Below are 21,705 nucleotides of genomic sequence, written 5' to 3' on the forward strand. Positions count from 1 at the left end.
TCAGTAGTTGTGGCTCCCGGGCTCTAGAGCACAGGCTTGGTAGTTGTGGCACGCGGGCTTAGTTGCTCCGCAGCATGTGGGATCTTCCCGGACCAGGGCTCGAACCCGTGTACCCTGCATCGGTGGGCGGAGTCTTAACCACTGTGCCACCAGGGAAGTCCGAGGGTCACAATTTTAATTTGTGAGGTTAAGGAAGGCCTCACTGAGAAAGTAGCATTTGAACAAAGTCCTGGAGGAGGGGAGGTGATATAATGGTGGCCCTTCAGGTACAAAGTAAATAAACCTCCTTTGTGGTATAATTTGAGGGTAAGCCCTTTTTTTCTCCAAATGTGCTTTTCACCAACTAATCATGATTCCTAAAATTCTATTATTAGTGATACACACTTAGGTTAAGATGCTAAAATTAAAAATATACAGTTCTGAACTATTAAAACCTTTGGGTGAATTTGTTTATCTGATACTTTTGTAAGTTTCAGCGATGGAGGAGAGTAAGGTGATTGAACAGGGGGAGGTATGTGCAGTGATAACAGATTTGAGGACGTGCAAGGGGCAAGAATGTGACACAAGGGCCTGGGTTGCAGCTGCTGGGAGCAGGACTGAATTCTCCTTAAGAATTGCTTTCATTTTGCCTGCTGTGTCCACGCCCATGTTACCCAGTCCTGGGGCTGATCCTGGGGTTCTCAGCCAGTTCCCCCTGACCATAGTGCTAAGGGAGGTGCTCTGGGATGCAGGAAACAGGCTGATGGGTGGTTTAATAACATCTCCCCGGGAGCTCGGCAGAGTGTTTGGAGTTGTGCTGCAGACAGTCGTGTAAAAGGGGACACACAGGAAAGCAAGTCTGAGACTTGTAGCTCTATTAGTCTATGGTTAATTTAACAGCTCTCAGAAAAATAAACGAGTCAGGAAACTCTGAAAGTTTCCTCCTTAATCAATGCAGGAAAGCAGCATTATGTATGATGACATTCACCTCATCTCTTGAAATGAGATTATCCCCTATGTCTGTATTTTAGGTTTACCTTTGTTCCTATAAGTCCCATTCTCAAAAAATCCTTCTATAGACAAAAGCTTTAGACCATGGGTCACAAACTCAAATGCCTACAGGGACCAGAGAATAATGGACACGAGTAGGTAGGGATTGGTGGGGACTGAGACACAGTGGAGAGTGCTTGCCTCTCCTCAGCTCCTGGGAGTGTTATCAACTGGGAATGAAAGTTCAGTATTGCTAGAATTTTTCATTTTTCAACGGAAGGTGGAAATCCAAATTTTTAAGCAAAATCTTCTGATTTTTAAATGTTGGCAACCAGTCCAAGACAGTTGGATACACTGTACAGGCCATTTATGATGTCTGATATAAACAGAGAATTTTGGTACATTATGGAACACGATAGCGAAGGTAGGCAGAGGAGGGACATCTGATCAACCTGCAAGTTTGAGAAGGTAAATTTTTTAGGGAGTTGACTGCTTCGCCAAGGTTCTGCCTCATCTCTTTAACCAGTTATCTTGGGAAATAAATCAAAATTTCCCAAGTGTGCTATTTGAAGAATTCAAAGCTAGGAACCTTGGAGTCGTCCTGGTGGCATGGGAGAAAATGCTGAACAGAGAATTCAGAGGCCTGGGTCCTAGTGTTGGTTCTTTCACAAACTCAGGGTGCTACCTTGGGTGGATCTCTCAGTCCCTTGGGGTTTAATTCCCTTATCTGCAGAATGAGGGGCTGGACTTCACGGATTTTTAGAATGTCCCCCTCCAAGCCCAGGAAGTCTTCAGACATGCATTCAAGGGGTGGAGAAGGGCAGGGCACCCCAAAGCTCACAGAAAGGCTGCTCAGCTTTTGTTCTGTTTTTTTCATTCGGGACTTCTGCTTTCCTGTGTTTTAGATCTTGAGCTTCTGCAAAGAAAACAAAATCTTTTTAAAGAAAGAGTTTCCTCATTTTCAAAAAAGTTTCAAAATCATTGAATTAGTTTATCAGTATCAGTAATATGTTATTAGTTGAGGTTTGCAAACTCTATGAGGTGTGCAGCTAATCGAAATGATAGGTTTTTTCTCCATTTGTCTACCACTGCTTGTCTGGTTACAGCTGCTGCCAGCTCCCACCTCAGGCATAAATCAAACCAACAAGTGGCCAACAAATAGTTTAGGAAGATCTGACACATGACCCAGTTCAATAGATTGTTTGGGGGGATTTAAGAAAATCTTTCTTTTGGTGATCAGATGTGTTGTTTTTGTGATACTATATATACCTATAAAATAGAGTCATATTTGCTACTAAATAAGCTTTTCCTGGTTCACATGATTTGGTGAATTATAGCAACTTTTCACAGTGATCTGCAGCTTCCAGGGGCTCTGACACTGGGAGAAATCTGAAAATCACTCGACTGACTTTTAAAAATTAGCTATAATTTATTGATAATCTAATATGTGCCAGTTTTAGGTATATCATCTCTAAGCTTCAGATTATTTGCACTGCAAAAGAGATATTTTTAATCTCTATTTTACTAATAAATAAAGAAACTAAGTGAGGTTAAACTAGGTGAGGTTAAAGACTTACCTGGACCACATAGGATTCTAACTCATACCTGTCCCAGCATGTTCTCAGCCAGACAACCTCAAAAGTCGCTTCTAACCTTGAGAAGTTAGGAGGCAGGAGTTCTTCTGTTTTAAGCTGTCCTAGGATCAACTGCAAAACTGCTGTCCACTTGCAACTTTCCAGATCCTCTTACCTACTGAAACCCTTGAATTAAGTTTTGTTAACTCATAGTCATTCAAGTTTAGTGCCCTGATCTTTACTAATAAGAGGGTCTCTGAATTTAAATAGTCCCTTGCATAGCCAGGACATCTTCTGTAGGAGATGAAAGAATTTTAGATCAGACTTTTGGGGATGAATAGGTGGATTTATCGTGTTATGTCTGTACTTGGCCAAGCTGAGTTTCTCCTGTTGCAAAAGAAATGGCTTTCCCTGTTGGGTGATCTACATACTGTTCTGGTCTAATGGATTCAGTTTCCCTAGTGGACAACTTTTTTGTTCAACACTTTGCTAGGCACATAGTATAACCTAGGTCAATATTTCTAATGACAGTAACCACTGGATTTATTTACTTATTTATTTATTTGCTTAAAAGTTCACCTACACGGGCTTCCTTGGTGGCGCAGTGGTTAAGAATCTGCCTGCCAATGCAGGGGACACGGGTTCGAGCCCTGGTCTGGGAAGATCCCACATGCCATGGGGCAGCTGAGCCCGTGCGCCACAACTACTGAGCCTGCGCTCTAGAGCCCGCGAGCCACAACTACTGGAGCCCGCACACCTAGAGCCCGTGCTCCGCAACAAGAGAAGCCACCGCAGTGAGAAGCCCGTGCATCGCAACGAAGAGTAGCCCCCTCTCGCCACAACTAGAGAAAGCCCGTGTGCAGCAACAAAGACCCAATGCAGCCAAAAATAAACAAATTAAATAAATGATTTTTAAAAAAGGAGCTTATAAAAAAATGTTCACCTACAAGACAGTAGACCAGTAATTTTCATTTACACACCGCAACATTTTCAGAGAATAATGTTTGTGAACATTATTAGTAAGAAACAGAAATGTGAGGCAGAGAGCATAGGTGTTCTGATTCTCATTTAACAGGCAAGAAAAATTGCTTATAATTCATTCAGTTGGCAAGTGGTAGGGCCTGAATTTCTACTTGTAATCCTGTGTGCTCCATTTTACTAAAGTCATTTGGTTTTTCTAACTGGAGGGGAAACCAACTGACTTTCAGCATGAATCTAGGTTTTGTTAACAGTTCTGATGGTGGTTTTGAAAAATAAAAGAAACATAGTTTATTAATTGCACAGCTTGAGAAAAATATCAATAACCATTGCTTTACCTTAAAAAAAAAAAAGTAGAGGTCCCAATTATTCATAAGGTCTTCAAATTTAGAGTTTGCCATAACAAAAAATATGGACAAATGTTTCTGAGCCCACCACTACTTGGTCTCTGTTTCCTGCAAGAAAGAGGATGGAATTTGGACACATCCCTCTGGGAGCATTGTTTTTTATTCACTTTGCACTTGAGTGATTGGTTGATTGCCTCTGACTTCTACAGCTATATGAAGGGGTTTGTTGATGACTTTCTTTTATGAAGGAAGAGAGAAGTGTGCTGGAACTTTCCCCTTTGAGTTTGAGGTTTTGAGAGCAGGTCCTAACAGATGAACCTCAGTTACTTGGGTGCCTTTTCTCTTTCTTTCCTGGGAGGTTAATTTTTCATTTGGTTTGTGCCTAATTCTGCCCCTTTGCGATAGCGAGGCAGGTATTCAGAAGCCACAAGGGTAGTCTGAAGAACACTTTAGGTTGCCCTAGACAGAGGTGACACAGAAACGACTCACCTAGAGGATAAGAACACGGTAGTTGGATAGTTATTCAGTTTCGTGTTACTTAGAGCAGTCCTTTCTACCTTGGCTGCACAAGCAATGACACAAAGAGGTTTTAAAACATATTGGTGCCTGAGACCCATCACCCCTAGGTTGAGGCCGGGTCTAAGCAAAGGTAACTTTTAGGTTTCCCAGGTGATTCTAGTATGCAGTTAGCTTTGAGAATCTCTCATTGAGGCTTCCAATATCTTATTCAAAACCAGGTGAGATAACCCCAAATGACAGCAGTTCTTTCTCCCAGGACATTACAGGTATTTTGGGTGAACATTTCATTCAGTGGAAAATACACATTTCTTTTTTTTTTCAAGTGAGAGTTTTTTTTTTTTTTTTTTAAGTGAGAGTTTTTAAAAAATTTTTATTTTATACTGGAGCACAGTTGATTAACAATGTTGTGTTAGTTTCAGGTGTACAGCAAAGTGATTCAGTTATACATATACATGTATCTATTCTTTTTCAAATTCTTTTCCCATTCTGGTCATTACGGAATATTGAGTAGAGTTCCCTGTGCTATACAGTAGGTCCTAGTTGGTTATCTATTATAAATATAGTGGTGAAAATACACACTTCTTGAGCACCTGTGTTCTAGGTGCTGAGAATACTTCCAGGAACAAGACTGAGCCTGCCTTGGCCTCCAGATGCTTGGTTTCTAGTGGGCGGAGACAAACACACACACACACACAGGACTGTGGTGTTTACAAGGAAACCACCGGAGTAATTAGGGGTCAATGAAGGCCTCTGTGAGGAGCAGCCATACCTAGAGCGTACGGTAAGGCAGAGGGAATAGAGGGTGAAAAGTTCCCGAGACAAGGAAGAGTGGTATGTTTGAGGAACAGAAAAGACTGCAGTCACTTTTGTTTATCTACAAACAGGAGTGCCAGAGAACGAGCAAGCTCCAGCCTGACATTTCTTACAGTTTCCACAAATCACTCTGTATATTCCTGCCAAATAGTACACACTCTGAAAAGGGAACACAAGGAGAAGTGTCTTCTAGGAGCCAGGGTACTGTGTGCTGGACGAAGACGGCTCCACGGGATTAGCCAAAAATTGCTGACCATGCGAAAAAGTCAGGCAGTCCTCCATGACACTGAGATGGACCGTGAGAAAAGGGAAAATTCAGTTATGTATTTGATAGTCAGAGGATTTGGCCTAATGCTTCGGTCTTTTATCTTGTTGCTAACCATCAGTCAAATACAGCCAATCAGCGAGGCAGAACTGGCCCCGTTTTGGAAGAAATTCAGTTCTCTGACATACTAGTTTTGAGGTCTCTACCCAACCAAACTTTCTGGAAGGTGAAACGTTTGTCAACTATTTGTAATGTTGGAGAAATCAAATATGAGCCTGTAGGAGACAATTTCTATGAATTTCTTGTTTTAAGAAACATTGACTCAGCTCCTTTCCTGGTTTCCACACAAGACTTCTGCTTAAACGGCACAGGGTCTGCGTATTCCCTGGCAGTCCAGTGGTTAGCACTCCGCGCTTTCACTGCTAAGGGCCCAGGTTCAGTCTCTGGTTGGGGAACTAAGATCTCCCAAGCCATGTGGCGTGGCCAAAAAGAAAAAAAAAGAAATTGTGCAGGGTCACTAACTGCTTACCATCTAATGGTAACCAGAAAGCTACACTGACTTACTTTCAACAAAATTTTCTAAGGCCTCTCTGCTCTTGAATTTAAAAAAAATTTTTTCAGTCATATAACCTGGAATTAATTTTCCTGGTTGGCATGTTGTCACTCTTCCTCTATAAAACAAACCATGGGGTTCAGTGCAGAGAAAACAACTATAATGAATATGCATCCTCAATCAGAATGTCCAGGAATTCCAATAATCTCCACATGCTTTTATGTAAGAGACCGCATGCTGCCCTGATAAAAAAAGAGTGCTTTAAAAGGTGATATTAATAAGAAAGATAGCCCTTCTTAAGAAATCCATATGAGGTAAGAAAAAACTCACTCAGTTATTTAAAAAAAATGCAAGACCATGTAATGGTTAAAGGATTTATTTTATTCCTAACAATAATATACGAGTTTTATAAGCTCTTTCCAAGACAGAATAAGGAGCGTGAAACCTGGCCGATGGGATTATGGAAAGATGGTGACCAAATTATAGTCATGGCTATAACTAACGAGGAAAAACAAGTCAAGAAATATTCAGAGGAAACCTGGTGCAATTTTCTCTTTTTTGAAGCTTAAACAAGACAAGATGGGTTTAAATTGCACCAGGATGGATTTCTCCTTGAAATAAGATGCCCATAATGACTATGAAACAAACCAGTTGATTAGAAAAATACATGTCTACAGTTTCCATTAGTCCTTAGGCTCTGTGGTATAGAGCATACGTGGTTTTTTTAGTATACCAATTACAATGCCTGTAAATGAAAGTTAAGTATTAATAAATTAATAAAAATAATTAATTAGTGGGTATTATTTACTTGACAAAACTTGCCATGAGGCGAAAGGACCAAGCCTATCTTTTTCATTGTTGGATTCCCAGCACCTAGCACTGTACCTGACACTTCACGGATATTCTTTTTTTGTTTTTCTTTTTTCTTTTTTGGCCACGCACACCGTTTGCGGGACTTAGTTCCCTGACCAGGCATTGAACCCGGACCCTGGCAGTGAAAGCGCTGAGTCCTAACCACTGGACCACCAGGGAATTCCTTTTCAGAGATATTCTTTAAATATTTGTTGAATGAATTAATTTCTTAAATTGCAGCTGCACATCATGTATTTCATCTCCCCAAACTTGATTTAGATATAACTTCTCCAGGAATGCTTATATTACCCAAAGAGAAGCAGATGAAGAAAGAGAAGGAATAAGGTGCTCAGGGATGTCTTATCAAGGAAAAAAGCAAAACCTCTTTTTTTTTTTTCCTGAAGACCTTTTAAGATTAGGACAAGCAACTTTTGTTTGTTGGTTTGTTTGTTTTGTTTTGTTTTTGGCCGTGCCATGCAGCATGTGGGATCTTAGTTCCCTGACTGGAGATCGAATCCGGGCCCTTGGCAGTGAGAGCTCGGAGTCCTAACCACTGGACCGCCAGGGAATTCCCAGGACAAGCAACTGTTTATAAAAGCAAAACAGTGGAAAATTTGAATTGTCAAGTAGGATCATGCTTTGAAGTATATTTCTAGCTAAAAGCAGGGGATAAAATAGATACAACTTAGAGACTCTTTAAGATCTGTCCCTGATTAAGTAGGCCTAAGATAAGAGTCTGAAGAATGGCTGCCTGGCTGAACACATCCTTTGGATGTTGTTATCAGCAGCCACTAGATTTGAAAACAGTGCTGAACATGCTTTTAATTGATCTTTGAGGTGCTCTAAGCTACAACTGAAAGCCTGCCCTTTTTTCTATTTGCTTGAACAAGAGTCTGAAAAGGGAGGCTGAAGAGCTTTCTAATGATTGATATCCTTTACCCTTTCTTCTAAAAAGAACCTATGTTTTCCACTGAGTTAAGGAAATTTCACAACACCCAGGGGCTAAAGTGAAGTTAGTTTTTATTCACTACTGAACCAACTTTCAGATTCTTTTCCTAGAGTGGAAAAGTATCTAAGCTCTTCAAGCTACTATTCGTAATTGCAGAAAGATGGAAAGCATGTTATATTCCATAATATAATGGGGCACAAAACATTTAAGTTATGAATGTACATAAAATGTGTAAGAGATTAAAAAAGCATTCCTAAAGCACTTATCTTTGGTCTGTGAAACAACATTTTCTTTAGTGCCTCAACCTGTGAATGAATGTCAGTAAGATGAATGAGAAGATATTTTGTCCACACACATTTGTTCAGTATTTATTATTATTATTATTTTAATATATTTATTTATATTTGGCTGGGTTGGGTCTTCTTTGCTGTGTGCAGGCTTTCTCTAGTTGCGGCGAGCGGGGGCTACTCTTCATTGTGGTGCACAGGCTTCTCATTGCGATGGCTTCTCTTTGTTGGGGAGCACAGGCTCTAGGCACACGGGCTTCAGTAGTTGTGGAACGCGGGCTCAGTAGTTGTTGCTCTTGGACTCTAGAGTGCAGGCTCAGTAGTTGTGGCACACGGGCTTAGTTGCTCCGCGGCATGTAGGATCATCCCAGACCAGGGATTGAACCCGTGTCCCCTGCATTGGCAGGCAGATTCTTAACTGTGCCACCAGGGAAGTCCCCAGTTTTTATTATTAATAATTTAATATTATTTATATGAAAATAATAATCCCTTCTTCTGTAGCCAACACAGCTCCCAATCTGGTACACATACATGGTGAGGGTAAGGTAAATTATACCAAAGTCACAAAACTGGTGAGCCCAATGTGAGAAATAACAGTGCCACTCCAACAGTCTTCAGGTTAAAAAAATTATTTGCTGCTGAATTAATATAAATATAATTAAAATATATGTGTTCCTTTTGTCTCAACATGTGTTCCTATATGTGTGTGTGTGTGTATATATACACATATATACCTAATATATGGATTTAATGAATGTAATACTATAAAAAGAAGTTGCTGGCTATGCATTACTTTTTCAAAAACAGCTTTATTGAAATAGTATTTACTTAACATAAAATTCACACTTCAGTGGTATTTAGTATATCCACAGAGTTGTACAAACATCACCACAATCTAATTTTAGAACATTTTCATTACCCCCCCATAAGTACCTATTATCAATCACTCTCCATTCTTCGTCCCCTTCCCTCCAACCCAGTCCTAGGCACCCACTAATCCACTTTCTGTCTCTCTAGATTTGCTTATTCTGGACATTTCATATAAATGGAATCATATATATGGCCTTTTGTATCTGGCTTTTATCATTCTACATAATGTTTTCAGGGTTAGTCCATGTTGTAGCATGTAGCAGTACTCAATCCTTTTTTTAAAAATTATTTATTTATTTAGGCTGTGCTGGGTCTCAGTTGCGGCACGTGGGATCTTCGTTGTAGCATGCAGGATCTTTAGTTGTGGCATGCGGACTCTTAAGTTGCAGCATGCCTGCAGGATCTAGTTCCCCCACCAAGGATCAAACCCAGGCCTCCTGCATTGGGAGCACGAAGTCTTACCCACTGGACCGTCAGCGAAGTCCCCTCAATCCTTTTTATGGCTGAATAATTTTCCTTTGTATGGATATAACACTTTTGTTCATCCATTTGTCAGTTGATGGATATTTGGGTTGTTTCCACTTTGGGGCTATTATGAATAATGCTGCTATGAACATTTATGTGTAAGTTATTGTGTGGACATATGTTTTCATTTCTTTGGGGTTTCTGGGTCATGTAATAGCTATGTTTAACTTTTTGAAGAACTGTTTACCAAAGTGGCTGTGCCATTTTACATTCCCACCAGCAAAGTATGAGGGTTCTAACTTCTCCATGTCCTCATCAACACTTGTTATTGCCTGTCTTTTTTATTATAGCCGTCCTAATGGATGTGAAGTGGTATTTCATTGTGGTTTTGATTTGCATTTCTTTAATAACTAATGATTATTAGAGTGTATTTTATTGTGTGCATATTGACCATTGTATATCTTCACTGGAGAAATGTCTATTCAAAAATACTTTGCCCATTTTAAAATTGGATTTTAAAAAAAATGTTGAGTTTTAAGAGCTCTTTATACATCTGGATACTATACCCTTATCAGATGTATGATTTGAAAATATTTTCTGTCATTCTGTAGGTGTTTTTCTTTGAACTTTCTTAATGGTGTTCTTTGAAGCACAAAGGTTTTCTATTTTTTTTTTTTTTTTTTTTTTTTTTTTTTTATGCGTTACGCGGGCCTCTCACTGTTGTGGCCTCTCCCGTTGCGGAGGACAGGCTCCGGACGCGCAGGCTCAGCGGCCATGGCTCACGGGCCCAGCCGCTCCGCGGCATGTGGGATCTTCCCAGACCGGGGCACGAACCCGTGTCCCCTGCATCGGCAGGCGGACTCTTCAACCACTGCGCCACCAGGGAAGCCCAGGTTTTCTATTTTGATATTCAATTTATTGTTTTCTTCAGTTGCTTGTGCAAAAGTTTTTAATTTTAATGAAGTCCAATTTATATTTTCTTTTGCTGCTTATGCTTTTGGTATCATATATAAGAAACCATTGCCTAACCCAAGTTCTTCTTAGACTCTTATAGTTTAGACTTCTTAGACTTCTTTAGACTTTTCTTCTTAGACTCTTTACCTCTTACATTTAGCTCTATCATCCCTTTACATTTATTTTTTGTATTTGGTGTGAGGTAGGGATCCAATTTCATTCTCTAGCATTTGAATATACAGTTTTCTTTCTCGATTTAAATATCTTGGCACCCTTGTTGAAAATCAATTGACTATAAATGTAAAGGTTTATTTCTGGACTCTCAGTTCTATTCCATTGATCTATGTGTCTATTCTTGTGCTAGTACCACACTGTCCAATTACTGTAGTGTTGTAGTAAGTTTTGAAATCAGGAAGTGTGAGTCTTCCAACTTTCTTCTTTTTCAAGGTTGTTTTGACTATTCTGTGGGCATCACTTCTGTAGGTCTCACTGAAGTAGGGTCTAATCCTTAGTTTTGCAGTTTTAGGATCTTGATTGTATCAGTTTTTCCCCAAAGTGAACAGTACCAGAGTATTGGTTCATACCCCTCAAACTTGCAAGAAAATGCCAAGTTTGATATACCATATACATTTTGAGATAGTCCTTTTTTGGTAACCTCAACCAAAATGCCTATACAGGGAACTCCCCCTTACAAGGTGCCAAATTAGTTGATAAAAGTTTGCTTGATAAACATGGAATTGGAAACTAAGGCTGAGGGAGGAATACAGTGTAATGGTTAAGAGTTACAGGCTTTAGGGCCAATCAGTTCTAAGTTTGAATCCTATCTCTGCCACTCAATGATTGTGTAACCAAGGCAAGATTTTGAACCCTCTCCATCTGTAAAATGGGGAAAATAATCCCTTTCTCATAGAGTTGCTGTGAAGGTAAATTAAAATAACAAATATGCAATACTATAACAAAGTTGGAAGTTGCTGGCTTCCTTGGCTAAACCCTTATAAACCCTTACACAGTACTTGGGACTAGTTAGATTTCAGTAAATGTACCTATTGGAGACACTTGTAGAATGCTTCATTTGGGTTGTGAAGAAAGGCTCTCTGACATAGCACAGGCTTCCTAGTGACCTGAAACATCGTGTCTACAGATATGGGGGTCTTTTTGGTTTGAAAGACTTCGGGTAGGAATGGACCCAATTTTACTCTAGAGTGGAATAGAGGATCCTGGAGAGAGCATTGCTACCACCTGGTTCTGGACATTCCATTGCCTGATGGAACTAGTAGGCCAGTGTTGCTAGATTTTGATGTTGATGATATTGATTCTTATTAATTTAAATTGCAAAGAGTAGTGTTTACTGATGTAGCTTCTAAATTCTGGGATTTAGAGCCATCCTTTGCAATGGTTTTTCCAGAGTGCACATATCCAGAAACCTCAGTTACCAAGAATACTACTAAGGGGCTTCCTTGGTGGTGCAGTGGTTGAGAGTCCGCCTGCTGATGCAGGGGACATGGGTTTGTGCCCCGGTCTGGGAAGATCCCACATGCCGTGGAGCGGCTGGGCCCGTGAGCCATGGCCACTGAGCCTGCGTGTCCGGAGCCTGTGCTCCGCAACGGGAGAGGCCACAACAGTGAGAGGCCCGCATACCGCAAAAAAAAAAAAAAAAAAGAATACTACTAAGATTTCAGAAGTAAGCAAGAACTCGTCACTGAGCAAAATAGATGTCAAAAACCCTCATGTGCTTGCGGACTTCCCTGGTAGTCCAGTGGTTAATACTCTGCGCTTCCAATACAGGGGGACCAGGTTTGATCCCTGGTCAGGGAACTATATCCCGCATGCCCCAAATAAAGATCCCACATGTTGCAACGAAGATCCTTAATGCGGCAAAGAAGATCCCCATGGCACAACTAAGACTGGTGCAGTCAAAAAAGTAAATAAATAAATATTTTTAAAAACGAAAAAAATGGGCTTCCCTGGTGGTGCAGTGGTTAAGAATCCTCCTGCCAATGCAGGGGACACGGGTTCGAGCCCTGGTATGGGAAGATCCCACATGCTGTGGAGCAACTAAGCCCGTGCGCCACAACTACTGAGCCTGTGTGCCACAACTACTGAGCCCACGCGCCTAGAGCCCGTGCTCTGCGACAAGAGAAGCCATTGCAATGAGAAGCCCGCACACCACAATGAAGAGTAGCCCCTGCTCGCCGCAACTAGAGAAAGCCTGTGTGCAGCAACAAAGACCCAACGCAGCCAAAATTAATTAATTAATTAAAAACAAAAAAACTCATGTGCTTAACTCACAGGAGAACCCCACAGAAAATCTTTACTCAAATCTTGAAAGTCTAAACTAATAGAAGTTTATCTGTGTCTAGGTTCATAGTACAATAGAAGCATTAAAAACAAAACAAAAAAAAAAAACGAAAGAAGGTTGTTAGGTAGGACAATGGAGCAGTGTCAGCCCAGGAGTGATAAAGGAGACAAAAAAACCTGAAAGCAAACAAACAAAAAAAAACAGATGTAAATTTAATCATAAAAACAGCATTCTAGAGGTCATTATTATAGGGACAAATCTACATAATTTTGAGGGCATTCATTGGTCATAATAAACTGCAATAGTGTTGATAATGATGCTCCTTAATCACCAAACTTTATTTTTTCAAAGGGCTGTATTCAAGAAAATGTGAGTTTTCTTGGGGAGAAGTTCTGTCAAGTAGGTAAAGTTGATAAATGAGATGTTACTGGCCTTAGATTTGACTCAACAGGTTGGATTTGCAAACTAAAGTGGTATTCAAATAAGTAGTGTAAGCGAGCTCAGAGATGAACTGTTTCCGTGCATTCTTATCCTAGTGGTGTAGCTGTTATTAAGTATCCTTGAGGGGAATCGAAACTGTAATTGTAACTTCTCTCTCAGCAGGGTTTTCTCCTAACCCTTTCAGTATCTCAGCTAAATAGAGTTGTGTTGCTCTACTCTGGAGAGCCTTCATGCGGAATATGAAGAATGAAATTACTTGGCAACTAGCACTCTGTATACCGCGGCCATTCCATTCTGGTGAGGCATAAACAAGCACAGTGACATTGCTCTATGCTTCTTTGTGAAGACAGAAAGTCAAGAGATTTCTGTCAACTGTAAAGTGAATGTTAGATATCACCCTCCTAGGATTTGAAACGGTAAACAGTTCCGAACAAACATCAGGGAGGCTGGCTGAAGTTCTAACGTTCCATTATTTTGTCTTCTCTCGTTCTAATATGGATGCTGAAGTTTTAGTCAGGTATTAAAGCCAGCTCAGGGCCTGAAAGAGAGACCGGTAGAATTTTAGAATCGGAAGGCTTTTAGAAAAATGTGTCCAGCCTCTTCATTTCACAGAAGGGAAAACCGAGGCCTTGGGACACGTTATGATTTAATGTAGGTCACTCAGTTAATTAGTGACAGAGCGAGAGGGAACCCAGGTTTCCCCACGCCTTCTCAGGCCGCGGTTTTCTATACGCCCCCTACTTCTGGCCCAGCGTCACCTTCTCCCCCGCCCTTTTTTTTTTTGGCGGGGGCGGGGGGTCTTTCTTTCCCTTCATAGCTGTTTAATTTAGAACGTGGGCCTGACCATGGAGATGACTAGGTGTGTCAGCCCCAGCTCTCTACCACTCGAGGTGCGTACTCTCTCTAGATTAGGGTTTGGTGCTGGATCTCTCCTCAGCCTGGTGCCTTTTCCGCGGCAGGTGCTTAGCACCTGGACTGAATCGCTGCATCATCGCGGCGACACTCTCCTTGCTCCCGATTTTAAAGCACAGGCGTGTGCCACCGCAGTCTCAGAGCGAAGTGAGAACCAGGGTCCAAGACTACGGCTGTGTCAAGAGGGAGGCTCTAGAAACTCTCGCGGTTCCTCGGCGGCCCCGGGCCCAGCGTGTGAGTGACCTCGGCGCCGACCCCCCCACCGGTCAGCTCGCGGCTAGGGCGTGCCTGCCGGGTCTGACGTGGCGGCCGGGCCGCGGGGAGGGGAGAGGCCGCCGCGAGGGCGCGGCCTGACGTGGCGGCCGCGGCGGGGCGGCGACGGGAGCCCGGGCCACTGCACTGCCCCGCGCTCCGGCCAGAGGGCGCCCGGCCCCAACACTTCCCCGCCCCGAGGCCGCCCAGGGCTCTCGGAGTAACCGCACCGGCGATTGGGTCGGCGGCGCGCGGGGCCATGTTGGAGCCGGGCGGCGACCCCGCCTCCCGCCGCCCTCCGCCCCAGGTCGGGCCGGGCCGTGAGGGAAGGGGAGCGGCAGAGAGGATCCTCCCTCCTCGGTCGCCCGACGCGGCGGGAGCAGCGGCGGGAGCTGCCGCCGTCTCCACCGCCCCTCCGAGCCCGGGCCAATCAGCGGCGCGGGCACAAGTATGCAAATGACGCGCCGGTGCTGCCGGAGTGCCGCTCGCAGGGGCTGGTGGGGTCGCGCTGGGGGAGTGAACTGGGCCAATCAGGCGGGTGCGTGGCGGCGCGGGGGAGGCGGTGCCCCTTCACTCCTCCCTCCTCTCCCTCCCGGCCCCGCGCTGACAGGGGGGCCTGGCCGCGCCGCCGGTAAGTGCCGCAGCTGCCTGTCGCTGCCACCCGCCGCCCCAGGCGTGGGGAGAAAGCCTGGGGGCGCCGCAGGGCAGTGGCCGCTGCTCAACTGGTGGGGAGAGGCGGGGGCGGGTTCTGTCAGCCGGGTGGTCGCCTGAGGCCGCCCCCGCCCGGCCAGCCGCGCGTGTCAGTCTCGGTCGAAGCGGGGGGCGCAAGGGGCGCCTCAGTCATGGCGAAGCCCGAGAACCCGTGAGCGGCGGTGAGTACGTGCCGCCGCCACTCCGCCGAGGTGGGGGGGTCGGGGCAGGCCGGGCCGCGTTGCCGCCGCCGAGGTGAGGGGCCGGCCCCCGGGGGCGGGCGGGCGAGAGCGCGGGGAGGCCGGGGAGGGGCCGCTGCCCGCACGTGCGGCCCAGCCCGCCCGCGGCCAGCCCCGCTCCTGTCATGGCTGCGGGCTGCTGCCCCCGCCCCCCAGCACGCAGACCCCGGGGTCCGGACCCGGCCGCAGCGCCTGTTGCGTCGGATGGAGGTGAGGGCAGGGCGGGCCGGGCGTGGGTAGGCAGGGCCCCCCTTCCCTGCCCCGTGTGAGGTCGGGGCCTCCCCGTCCGCTCGCTTCCCTCCGGAGGGTCGGGCTTCCCTCCATTCTGCAGCCTCTTCCCCCGCCCGCCTGCTTTCTCGCCTCCGTGACTCATGACAAGGCGTCCCGCGCGAGTGCTGGGTGCCCTCGAGCCCTGGACGCCCTCGGCGCTTTTCCTGGCCTAGGCGTCCGGGTTACGACCGCGCTGCCTCTCTGTTATCCTCCGTCCCGAGGGCCTCTCCATGTCTGCAGCAGGGCCCGGACCCCGGACCCCACCAGCCCCTGTGTGTGTCGGGCCTCCGCCGCGACTGCTGCTTTCTTGGGATCTGGGTGTGGGACGTGATGGGTGGTTCCAGGGCTCTCTTCGCGGACATGCATCCCAAAGCCAAGCACGACCCAGAAAGCCTGGGTGTCTGACTGGCCTGTCGCAGTCGCCAGCTCAGAGTGGTTTCTGTTTGTTCCTTTTTTGGTTTTGTTTTGCTTTTTTCTTGTTTGGTTTTGTTTTTAAGGAAAATAAAACTTTTCAGAACAAAGTAGACAAGAATTTGTTTTTTTAATGGTGATATTTACAGTGTTACTTTCTTGGAAGACTGGGATTTGACGCTTTTGTGACTTTTATCAGTTTATGTGAAATACTCATAAGTACCTCAGAGTCCCCGCCCCCCGTTAAATAAAGTTTATTTTCCTTAATGCAGTCATTATCGCAGTTTAATTTCTCAGTTTTGCATTCCACTTTTCAGCGTTTCGTTTTCTCCGATTTCAGTCTCACCACTTTTACTAAAGTAGCTATGATCTTGAAAAGGAAAGAGGGCTTGTTTTGTAATGTTACTCTGTCTAAACTCTGTGTATAATTGTACAGGTACTTAGAAGCATTAGGTCTACAAACACTTGAATATACAGAAGGTGAACTTAAGGGGGGATTCCACTTTACAGAGGGAGGGTTGTGCTGTGTTTGTTTTTGGTGTTTTTGTTTTTGCAAAAGGATGAACATAGTGTTTCTTTTCTGTTTGATTTACAGTATTTGAATTTAAATGTGACTTTTTGCTAATAGGTAGCACAGAGCCTTCCATATGATTGATATTTGATAAATATTTACTAAATGAAAAATATCTATTGCTCCAAGCAAGTAAAACCATGTATCTTCCAAGACTTTTCTGTTTATGCTTCCATTGCCTTAGCACTTCACATTAAATCGTTGTAGTGTACTACAAAGTATTGGCAGGTCTCACTCCTTGGGGAATTTCCTATAAAATGCAGATCATATAATATAGACATAAAATGATCTGAGAAAAAGCAAAGTAGTTGCCTCCCAGTTTTGCTTCTGGTATCTCTGTCATCCTTGAACGGTTTTAGGAGAGTGAGGGTAATTGAGAGTTAAAAAACAAAAACGTTGTGATTGATTAACTAGGAGAAGATGATGTCCTAAGGACATAGGAAATAGCATTAGGAAGAAAACATTGTGCTGGAGTAACCAGTAAAGCCTTCTTGACTTGGAAGGAGTGCTGATTAGAGAGAATCAGGACTTTTGTCACTTTACTAGCTATATAGATGTAGTCAAGTTTCTTAAATTCTGTGAACCTTAGTTTGCTCCAGTTTGACAATTCTGTGATTCTAAGTATCCTGAGATACTCCTGTGAAATGCAAAAATTATGCTTGGATTTAAGTGTTAGAAAAAGCAGAGGTTTTGAAAGAAATAGTGGTATATTGGTATTTCAGGTACAAGTTGGCCTTAACCGGAAAACATTTTTAGAATAACCTCAAGTAGGCAAGCATGAATAAAGATAAGCAGTGTTGTCAATGGAAAAAGCCCATGACAAGATAAGATTAATGAAATCATAGAATTTTCAATTTGGAAGTATCTCTAGAAACTTTTAACTCCAAACCTCTTGTCTAATATAACTGAATGCCTTCCATAAGGCATTGAACTAGACCTTGATAATTTACCTATGGAAACAAGATAGAACTGAAGGAGGGGCTTGTGTAAATTTCGGAGGCAGGAACTGAAGTAACATTACAGATTTAGAAGTAAAATCTTTTGAAGCTTCTACCAATAGTAAAATTAAAATGTTGGTACATATGAATATTTTAGATTTTCTGAAGAGTTATATCATTGAAATAAATGTAGAACAAGAAAAAGTCAGCTGCTTCGACAGAAGAAAAAAATGAAGTCCTAGAGAGATCAAAGGCTATAAAGGAAAAATAAATATGATTGAAATAGTAGATCTACTGGGGAAATTTCATCAGGTGTCAGTATAGTGAATAAAGAGCACAGTGATAAGAATATGGAAACTTGAGGTAGTTGGTCAGAGTGAAAATGAGTTATGAAAACTAATTATGAGAGTGTGTTGTCATAAACGTTTGAAAAACTTTAAAAGCCAAAGATGAGAATTAGAAGGGATTTATGGAGACTGAGGTAGAATGATTTTATTGTAACCTTTCAAATGTTTTGTAGATGTTGTGGTCTTAACGTGATTAACATCTTTTAACAAAATACAGATTTCTTACATGATGAGAGATTTAGTATTTTTACACTTATCTACTTTGTAAATATAAGTTGCCACATTCCAGTTCTATAATTGTCTTCTAACACTTTGTGTCTCTTAACTCCTTATATGGGCTTCACTCCCCATACATTCTACCTCTCCAGATTTTACCAGTCTGAATACTCAGGTCAAATTCCACCTTGTGAATAAAATCATCTCTCATCATTGTAGCCCTTAAGGATTTCTCCTTCCCATGAAATCATACCATTATTTGTCTCACCTATTTGACATCAAGTACAATTTCCTGGCATTCCTCCTATTGTATTGCCTTTGAGTTTGCAGGAACACCTTCTGCTCCTCTCTTTTGGTAACAGTTTGCTCCTCTCTTTTGGAAAGTTGATCACGTGACGATGGGAGACCCAGAGGAGGGGAAGCCACTTAGAGCTGTAATTTGTTTCCTGGATTCTAGGTCATGCACATCCATTCATTCATCCACTAAGCAGATTTATTAAGTGATCCTTTTACTTATTAATTTATTATATGTAGTGTAATCCTTGCCTTTGTAGAATCTACAGCATAATAGTGGAAAGACATAATGAACAAGCAAATAAATGTAAAATTACAATTTGGGGTGAATTCAGTAAGGGAAAAGAGTGCTATGAGAGAAAAATGGTGAGGGCTTTAGTTTGTACGGTCAGAGAAGGCCTCTCAGGTGGTGATATTTAAGTCAAGACATAAAGAATAAGAAACCAGGCAGGAAAAGAGTTTCCTAGAATGGAAAAAATACGTATGAAGGCAGGAGAGAGGTTAATATGTTGGAAGGAATGAAAGAAGTTCAGGGTGGCAAGAGGATAATAATGGAGGGAAACCGTGCAAGATGAAATGAGAGAGGCAGAGAGCAGATCATGCAGGGCCATGCAGGGCCTTGAAGGACATGTTAAAGACTTCTGGGTTTTACTAAGGATATTGCAGTCATTGAAGATTTTGAAGCAGAGGAGTAATATACTTTAAATTTTTAAAACATCACTTTGGCTGAAAATGGATTGGAGAAGGGCAAGGGTAAAAGCAAAGACATTGTGCTACTACAGTTGTTGAGGTAAGACATGATGATAACTGGAACTAGGGTAGCAGCTGTAGAGATAAAGGAATGGAAGAGGATATATGTGTATATGTATATACAAAATTTGATTTGATAGAGACAGGTGGCGCAGTTGACAACTGCATGATGAATTGGGTGTAAATGAAAGGTGTCAAGAATGACCTCCATGGACTTCGGCGCAGTGGTTAAGAATCCGTCCGCCTGCCAATGCATGGAACATGGGTTCGAGCCCTGGTCCGGGAAGATCCCACATGCCGCGGAGCAACTAAACCTATGCGCCACAACTACCGAAGACCCCACACAGCCAAAATAAAATATAAGTAAATAAATTAAAAAAAAAAATGATCTCCACGTTCCTGGCTTGAGGAATTAGGTAGATGATGGTGAGATGTACTGAGAAGAAGATAGGGGGAGAAAAAGGATTGGTGAGAAATCAAGGTTTGAACAGTATCCATAGACAAGTGCTTCAGAAGGTGAGGACTGGTTTTATCTGAGTGCTGGCTCTCAGGATAGCTTTAGCTCTGTGTGTGACAGCACACTAAGACATAGTACGTGTTTTTAGCATTTTTTTCTATTAAAAGAATTTATTTATTTATTTTTGGCTGCCTTGGGTCTTAGTTGCTGTGCGCAGGCTTGCTCTAGTTGCAGGGAGCGGGGGCTACTCTTTGTTGTGGTGCCCGGGCTTCTCATTGCGGTGGCTTCTCTTGTTGCGCAGCACAGGCTCTAGGCACGCGGGCTTCAGTAGTTGTGGCTCGCGCATTCTAGAGCACAGGCTCAGTAGTGTGGCTCACGGGCTCTAGAGTGCAGGCTTGGTAGTTGTGGCGCGCAGGTTTGGTTGCTCCGCCGCATGTGGGATCTTCCCCGACCAGGGCTCGAGCCTGTGTCCCCTGCATTGGCAGGCGGATTCTTAACCACTGTGCCACCAGGGAAGTCCCCATAGAATGCGTTTTGAGACGAAAGACTGGGCTTCCTATTTATGTTAGAAAAATTGGTAACTGAAATGATCTTACTTTTTAACAATGTACTTCAGTTTTTGAAAGTTTATTTGTGAATATAGATTATATTAAATATGAAGGTTTGAGAAAAAAAGAACTAGAATGTAGTATTAGATGGGTTTATGTATTACTTGGGTGATGGTGTGGAATAGAAAAGTCTTGTTTTTTTGATATTCTCAGGAAATTAACAATCTGAAAGTTATTAGCTTGTAGGCAGTCTGATATTAAATGTATCATTTTAAATGAGGCTTTGGGTGCTTATGAGTAAAAATTATAGCTTATGTCATTAGTAGCTATTATTTATCAAATAGCTGTAGATATTGATGTTTCTGTTGTAATTTGGCATAATTAAATGTAGTTAGCTAAATGAATATCTAAGGGTTTTTGGTGTGTTTTTTTTGGTTATGCTTTAGAACTTTTTTAACCAGTAATTTTAGACACTGTTACTGCTACAAACGGACGTGGTTTGAAATTTGGGGGGAAAGAAAGTATCTTTTTTGGCCATTGGTTATTTCAGTTTAGTTTACCTGAGTAAGCAGCAGCCCTGTAAAGCTTATTAAATTTTATCCTAGAGGAATTCCTGGCAGTCCAGTGGTTAGGATTCCATGTTTTCACTGCCAAAGGCCTGGGTTCAGTCCCTGGTTGGGGAACTAAGATCCCACAAGCCATGTGGCCAAAAAAAACATAAAAAAAAAACAAAAAAAACGAATATTGGAAATCAGTGGTTATTCTTCTGAAAGATAACTGCTAATATATCTTGTTAATTCTTTTATAAGAGGGAAAAAATGGTGAGGACAATGATTAGGTTTCATATATTTTGCATAAAATTTGTTTTATCTTAAAATTTTGTGCTTTACTACAGTTTGAGTAAATTAAAATTTTTTTTCCCATGGAATTAGCTGACTTGAATTCAATATATTTCTCTCTATATTTTCTTAGTTATCTTTGAAAGAGTTGCAGTAATTTTATGGGGGCAGAAACTAAAGTACAGGAGGACAAGAAAATGGGTATTTGGAAAATGGAGGCAGTGGATAATTTATTTTCAATATTTGTCTTTGAATAGGATAGAAACAAGATAATTTCATTTGTACATTTACATTTTTGAGGTAGGAGAGATCTGATGCCTAAAGTTAGAAGGAAAGCAGGCAATTGCAGCGGGTGATTAAAGATCCTCGAGAGAGGTGGAATGTATGGGTGTAAGTCCCTTTGAAAGGCTAGATGGAATGGTAGGTATTAAGAGGTGAAAGATTTATCTTTGGGGAAGAGTCATGCTTCCTCTTCTGAAAATAGTATTTATAGAAGAAAAAAGGGATAGATGCAAAGACAGATACATGACTTCTGTAAAGATGATTGGTGACTTTCAACTGGAAAACCTCAGAAGTGTAAGAGGCAAAATTGTTTTGGGGTGAGAATGGGGAAGTTAGGATTGAAGAATTGAGGAGAGAAAACAAATAACTGCAAAGAGATAGCCTAGAAGCGTAGGAAAATGAATTTAAACATTAAACAAAAGCAAGGACCACATTGAAGGTAAAGGTTTGGTTCCAGGCAAATAGTAAATATTATAAATATTACAGATATTCAGAAACATTGAATTGGACTGAGGCAAGGAGGTAAAATTACAGTGGTGATGTTAATAAACTAT

General features: G+C 42.5%; 1 protein-coding gene across 16 annotated transcripts in view; it reads left to right on the forward strand.

Annotated features, from left to right (window-relative positions):
• CHD9 (chromodomain helicase DNA binding protein 9) overlaps window positions 1–21,705 on the forward strand; it is a 242,082-nt gene that overhangs the window by 35,879 nt on the left and 184,498 nt on the right. Inside the window, exon 1 of one of the 16 annotated variants that reach the window (XM_032611960.1) lies at window positions 14,810–14,930. The exons of 12 other annotated variants lie outside the window; for them this stretch is intronic. The gene's annotated coding sequence lies outside the window, so the exon portion shown is untranslated. Of the gene's footprint in view, window positions 1–14,809; window positions 15,172–21,705 lie in introns of those variants that run through there. 3 more of the 16 variants (XM_032611958.1, XM_032611977.1, XM_032611962.1) reach the window with 3 other exon arrangements.

Source organism: Phocoena sinus, chromosome 19 (assembly GCF_008692025.1).
Source record: "Phocoena sinus isolate mPhoSin1 chromosome 19, mPhoSin1.pri, whole genome shotgun sequence".
NCBI classification, from domain to species: Eukaryota; Metazoa; Chordata; class Mammalia; order Artiodactyla; family Phocoenidae; genus Phocoena; species Phocoena sinus.